We start from the raw sequence: 6,720 nt of genomic DNA, 5'->3' as shown, positions 1-6,720 counted from the left end.
CAGTCAGCTTCTTCAGCCAGTAGGCGTGAACCATGTCGGGCCCTGGTGCTGTCCAACTCTTCATACTGGAGACCCTTTCTTGGATATCTGCCACTGTGATGGTTACTGGACCCTGTTCAGGGAGGTCGCTGTGGTCTGCCCTCAGATCCTCTAGCCACTGAGCATTGCCGTTATGGGTTGCATCCTTCTCCCATATGCTCTTCCAGTATTGCTCCGTCTCCAGCCTTGGTGGTGCTGTTCTCTTATTGTTCCCTTGCCACTGAGAGTACACCTTTGCTGGTTCTGTGGAGAACAGCTGGTTTATTCTCCTGCCTTCTATCTCTCTGGTGTACCTCCTCAAGCGGCTGGCCAAGGCTGTGAGTCTTTGCTTGGCAGTTTCCAAGGCCTCAGGTATGGACAGTTTGCTGTATTTCTTATGCACCTTCTTTGTCGCACCTTTCTGCAACTCCGTTAGTTGGCTAACCTCCCTCCATGCTACTTTGATCTTGCCCTCTAGCCTCCTTCTCCATGGAGGGTACTGCCCCTTGTCGCTGTTCAACTTGTAGCCAAGCATCTCACTGATCACTGCTGCCGTATTGTAGATCAGCTTGTTAGTGTCGGCAATCGTGGTTGTAGGTATTGCCCGTAGTGCTGCATTAACATCATCTAGCAGACCTTCTGAGGGTATATATATATATATATATATATATATATATATATATATATATAGATAGATATATACATATATATAGACTGAAGGTGTCCACAGCAGAGTGGGCAATTTCTAAAAAAAAATGTATAAAAAGAAATGTGTATCCTCTCTTAGTCATGTTGCAGTAGGCTTTGGCTGCCAGGGCTTTCAGTGATACACTCACATTCAAACTGCTCTTCATATTTGTGGCCACCAGATGTTACCAAAGAGGACTGTGTTGCAAAGCTCCTCTGCCCTTCTGTCTCTTCTCCTCTTGCTCTCTCCCTCTCTGTCTGTGTGAGAGTGTGCAGCGAACCACGCCCTTGTCTTGCAGAGGTGATCCTTTCTTTTTTGCTTCCCATCCTTTGTTCCTGCTCACCTGAGTTTAATTAACTGTCTCACCACTAGGAGAGATCCTTACCTGAGTACAGAACTGACCGTGTTTGTGAAACTCAAACGTGTAGAGTTACAGCTGCAGTTAGCGCCTGCCTAATGCGTCCCTTAATTCTGGCAAAGCATTGGCCAGGGTTTAATCACCTGTTGGGGCAGTGTGTTTTGATGCATTCCCGACCTATAGGAGTGTGTAGCAACTTTGCTGCACTCAGCTGCATGTGACGCTGAAACAGCTGCAGTAATTCACTCCTTCACTTTCACTTTTCCTCTAGAGCAGTCTCGTGATGACATATTACACTCAGCCTTTGACCAAGTGATGAAAATTGATGGTGATACTCGCACGCAAGAGGAAAATACCCAGTTGTTGGTGCTAACAATCTACCGGGAAATAACTTTCCAGGCGGATTTTCCGATGGTGCACGCCCTGCCCTGAGTGTGAGAACCAAATGGAAAGTCCTAAAGTGCCCATGGGCCCACTGCTTTTAATGGAGGTGCCTTCTGAGCGCGTCAGCTTGAACCGATTTCTCCAGAGATGTGCGGATCAATATCGATAGTATCGATACCAACACTAGTATTGGTATCGGATCGATACATTGCTTTTATCCTTCAGTGTGTAGCCCGCTGAACTGTGTTAATTATGTCTTTGGGAAAAATAAACCTCCAACATGCACTATGAAAAATGTCCAAAGCTTTTTGTGTGCTGAAAGACACAAAAACATTCCAGGTCTCCAAAAACCCAGTTTCTGTTTAAAATGTTTCACAATTTGCTAGTTGAGAATTCGTCTCATTAATCGTGGCACACTACTCTCCCCCATTTAGCTGCCTGAGTCACATCGACAGTACTGGCCCTGTATTTACTTGGTACTGGATCGATACCAAAATGTGTAGTGTGGCACAGCACTGCTGTGAACGAGGGAAAGTGTGAATGTTGAAGGTTTTTGGTGAAGCGTCCAGGTAAGTATCTACATGTTAAATGACAACATATGTGTGTTCAAATAGCATCGACACACAGCTTCAGGTTCTTTATTTCTATATGATAATTCTTCATAATTAAACAATAAGAACAAGCAGTCTGATGTCCTGCAATCATTACGAAGCTATAATCTGAAATACAATAACACATTAAGTTTTTGCACAAAGTATCGGTATCGGATCAGTGTCATCGATACCACCCTGAATTTTACTCGGTATCGGATCAGAAAGGAGATCAGTGGTATGGCACATCACTAATCACCAGCGTGCATGGAGATATGGCTTTGTATTAGTTGTGGCGAATGATTCAACTCACTGTACCACAGAACTGAGAAAAAAGGAAGAAGTGGTACACACGGGTCTTTATTTGTTAGAGTGTGACACCGTGTGTGCAAAAGAGGGTATTACAGCTAAAAGGAAAAAAAGTGGTAGGACTGAGCTAAAGTACTCTCTGGCTCCATCCGGTGGAAGGAGCGTGAAACTGCAGGTCACTCCCCAGCCCTGGTGGACACGGGTAGAATTCATTAGAAGAGTAATAAATGCATAAATAATAAATAAATATTCTTGTTGCGTTCCCATATGTCTCCACTTCGTTAGTGACTCTAGTCACATGTATATAATGTTTCCTCTGTGAGAGCGTCTGTTCCTCTATCCCTGTGTCGCTCAGGATCTGTGTTCCCAGAGTTTCCCAGCCTCTACAGTTTTTTCAGTTCAGGTTTTCTCTTTAGTTTCTCATTTTTGATTGGTTTTCTTATCTTTGTACTGTTTTAGAATCATTAAATGGTTCACTTTTCGTTAAGTTCATTTCCTGCCCTCACTCTGCACTCTACATGATCTGCTGCCCGCAGTCTTGACAGGTCCTTTACTTCTGATACATGATTATTATCATCATTATTTATTTTTATTGTTATTAGCAGCAGTGGTATTTGACAATAGTAACTCATTCAATTAATCAGAGTTGTAAATCATTAGTATAGTATATTTTATGAAACTGATAAAACTAATAAGTGCTGCTGACCATTAGTCAGGATTACAGATGCCCACTCAACAGGTAGCAGAGGACATTACCTTATACGCACAATCCTTTGTACCAGCTTTGAACCAAACTAAGCTTTATAGACAGGAACAGGCAATCCTCACAGCCATGCCTCTTAGGCTACGTTCACACTGCAGGTCTTTATGCTCAATTCCAATTTTTGATCAAATCCGATTTTTTTTGTCATGTTGCTCACACTACAAATAAAATGTGACAGCAAACACGCTCTAGTGTGAACGGTTCACGGTCCTCAAAGCGGCCCGCATGCGCAAAAGAAGACGTCACACAACGTGCTCTGTTTACGGAAGTAAAAATGGCGGCTACAGAGCTGGTAGGTGTTGTTGCAGGAATCTATCAATTTGTGCACAGTCGTAACCGACAGAATTTTGACAAATTCATTAGAGAAAGAAGGACACTGAGAAAACAGAGAGCCCGTGCTTTAACAGTGGCCTTGTTTGGAGCAGTGGCTGCTACCTCGGTGCAGAGGTATATATGGACATGGAGTCGGAACCAGTGAGTGGCCCTTGACTCGCTCCGTCTCCAGTTTCCGCCACCATGCTTTCTCGTTTGTCTTCTCCGGCGCTGATAATTGGCGTCTGTCTTGTGTCAGTGACGTAAAAGACGGATTTAATGTGACTTAATAATGTAAATAACCTAATAATGATCCTTATTGCTGTTTTAGAGAGGAGCGGTGCTTCAAAGGATAGCTGCAGATTTCTGTCAGACTCTGCAGATTATACAGAACAAATAAAATGTTCACGTTTCTCCAACGTTGTCTTCCCAACAGTTTCACTGACATCTACACCGGATGGCCAGGAAGCGTTCACGATGTCTTCTCCGGCACTGATAATTGGCGTCTGTCTTGTGTCGGTGACGTAAAAGACGGATTTAATGCGACATGACCATCAAACAGCAGTCGCTTTCTGAAACATCAGATATGTATCGGATTCAGCACCACATATGAAAGTGACCCAGGTCGGATTTGAAAATATCGGATTTGTGCCGTTCACACTGTCACACCATGATCGGATAGATGGGTCGCATAGGGTCAAAAAAATCTGATTTGATGCGCTTTCGCCTGCAGTGTGAACGTAGCCTAAGTCTTCCCTGTTTTAGTTCCTGCAGCAGCACAGATTCCAGTACAGTTCCTGAAGCTGAAGCATTCGAAATGTAAACTCTCCCCCAGAGAGTGAGAGTGGGGGAGAGATATAGGAGAAGAGGATAATGAACTTAACCTGGGTGTCTATTGTCTTGGGTAGTCTGGGAGATGAGTGGATGATGGGGTGGGTACAGTTTTCTCTGTGGTGGGGTCGGGTGGGCTGCTCCAGATTCTGTGGGGCTGGGCGGTGCTTCTGTGGACCCCGGTCCAGATGAGCCTGGGCCCCCTGGTCTTGGTGGGTTCCAGAGAGCGGGGGTGCCTACTGGGGTCAGTAGGGGGAGCTGGCCCCAGGGAGGGGCCACTTGCCTAACCCCCACCTGTCTCCCTCTTCCTGCTCCACCACAATCACCCACACATGCAGGGCCTTGGGGTGCAGGTGTGTCACCAGGGTGCAGGGGAGGCATGTCTGTGTCTATATGGTCTGGTCTCCCCACTCTCCCTGCCGGTGGCTGACGCCCTCAGACATCGGTGCTTTGGTGGTTCTTGGTGTCCGCGCCTGGGTACTCAGGTATGCACCGGCTGCTTGTCGGGGCCTGGCGCCTGTGGCTCGGTCGGGCCCCTTTGGGGGGTGGGGTGCCCTCGGCCTCTGGGCCTGCGGCTCAGTCCCCTCTGGCACAGCTGGCTGCCGGTGGAGCTCAGGGGCACGTCACTGCAACCCCCTCTGGCTTCTGCTCCGTGGGTGCTGGGTGACCCCTCGCCCGGGCCTCTCCTCAGCTCTTTCCAGGAGAGTGGCGTGGTTGCCCCTCCGTTGGTCTTCCTTGGACTTTCATGCTCTGGGGGCCTCTGGATGTCTGGAGCCTGGATCTCCTCCATACCTGCTTCATGCCCTGGGGGACGGGGCTGTGGCCTCTGTATAGGAATTTCTTTTACTTATGTATTAATCACATTATTTTATTGTATGATACCTTGGTGCCACTGGATTTTAACATGTCTCACACTCATACAGTAAGACAAATGGTGGGGGGTCCAGTAAGGAAGTTGGGGGAAGCAGACGACTCCACAGGAAGAGTCTTTTGTGTCTTCGAGGACTCTGGGAGGCAGCAAGGGAGTGTGAACCTTAAGGTGTGAAACAGCTGTGTACTGCCTTTTGTTCCTGGAGAAGGTATTTAACTGAGAGCCATGCTGGGCTCAGACTCTGCTGACCGTCTGCCCCGCGGTCATGCAGGGACTTCATCAAGCTTGGTTGTCTGTCCTTTGTGTGTTTGATTAAAGAATGTTAGCTACCGCTCGTCTGCAGGCTTTATTTAATGGAAAACTTCCACAACACCCCCCACACCCTCTAGCAGATCGTTACATGAAGGAACCTTTTGAATACAAGCGTGCTCATGCTCACAGGTGTACACACGGGTGCTCACAGACACAAACTACACCTTTCTTGGCTGCTACCTCAAAGCACACTATGCGCTGTCGCTCTTACGTGCTGCACAATGCTATCGGGCGATCATGGCTCAAGAGTTGGGTGTTCGCCTTGTAATCGGAGGTTGCCGGTTCGAGCCTTGGCTCCGACAGTCTCGGTCGTTGTGTCCTTGGGCGAGATACTTCACCCGTTGCCTACTGGTGGTGGTCAGAGGACCCGGTGGTGCCAGTGTCCGGCAGCCTCGCCTCTGTCAGTGCGCCCCAGGGTGGCTAATGTAGCTGCCATCACCAGTGTGTGGATGACTGGATGTGTAAAGCGCTATACAAATACAGGCCATTTACCACATAGATATATATATACACATAGATTATGCATGTGTATTTTTTGCCCCTCCCCCTTTTTGTTGTATTTAGTATAATCCTTTATGATTATTTCTATTGTTTTTAAATCATTTATTGTATTTATCTATTGTATAAGTGTTTTTTCTCCTCTTGGGTATTTGTTACAGACAGCAAAGGAAGAATTTGGGGGGAAACATGTTTCTTTAGTGTGCATATGACAATGAATCTTTAACACACTGGGCTATTCAGCGTGATCGATCTGAAACACAGCAGCAAGTCCACCTCTGAATGGCTCAAAAAGAGGATTTGGGATGGCGTAGTCAAAGTCTGGACACAAATCAGACTGAAGCATGATTTAACCAGGCAAACCTTCCAGAGTGGGTGAACTAAAACACGTCTGTAAAGAACAGTGGGCCAAAAATTCCTGTACAGTGATGAAAAAGTCTCATTGCCAGTTATTACAAATTTCTTTTTTGCCATGAAGAGTGACAAACACATTTATTCGAGGGCAATCAGCTTTTGTTTTTGTTTTACACACGAGGTCAGGAAGGTTTGGATAACCTTTTTATCACACGCTGCATTTTGTGTTTACAAGAGTTCTTTATGTCAAATATTAAAAGTTGACCATCTGAAATATGCAAAAAGAGAAAAAATCAGAAAGGGCAATGCACACAGACACGCACTTAAGTTATAGCCTGTTTTCCCAAAACATTTAAAGAGAAATATTTGTATTTCATTTGTAAAAACTCCAGATATTGTCAGTCTTTTCTATGTGATATCATGTTTACACCA

This window comes from Astatotilapia calliptera, chromosome 13, assembly GCF_964374335.1.
Source record: "Astatotilapia calliptera chromosome 13, fAstCal68.1, whole genome shotgun sequence".
Classification (NCBI taxonomy): domain Eukaryota; kingdom Metazoa; phylum Chordata; class Actinopteri; order Cichliformes; family Cichlidae; genus Astatotilapia; species Astatotilapia calliptera.
This window is presented reverse-complemented; position numbering follows the sequence as displayed.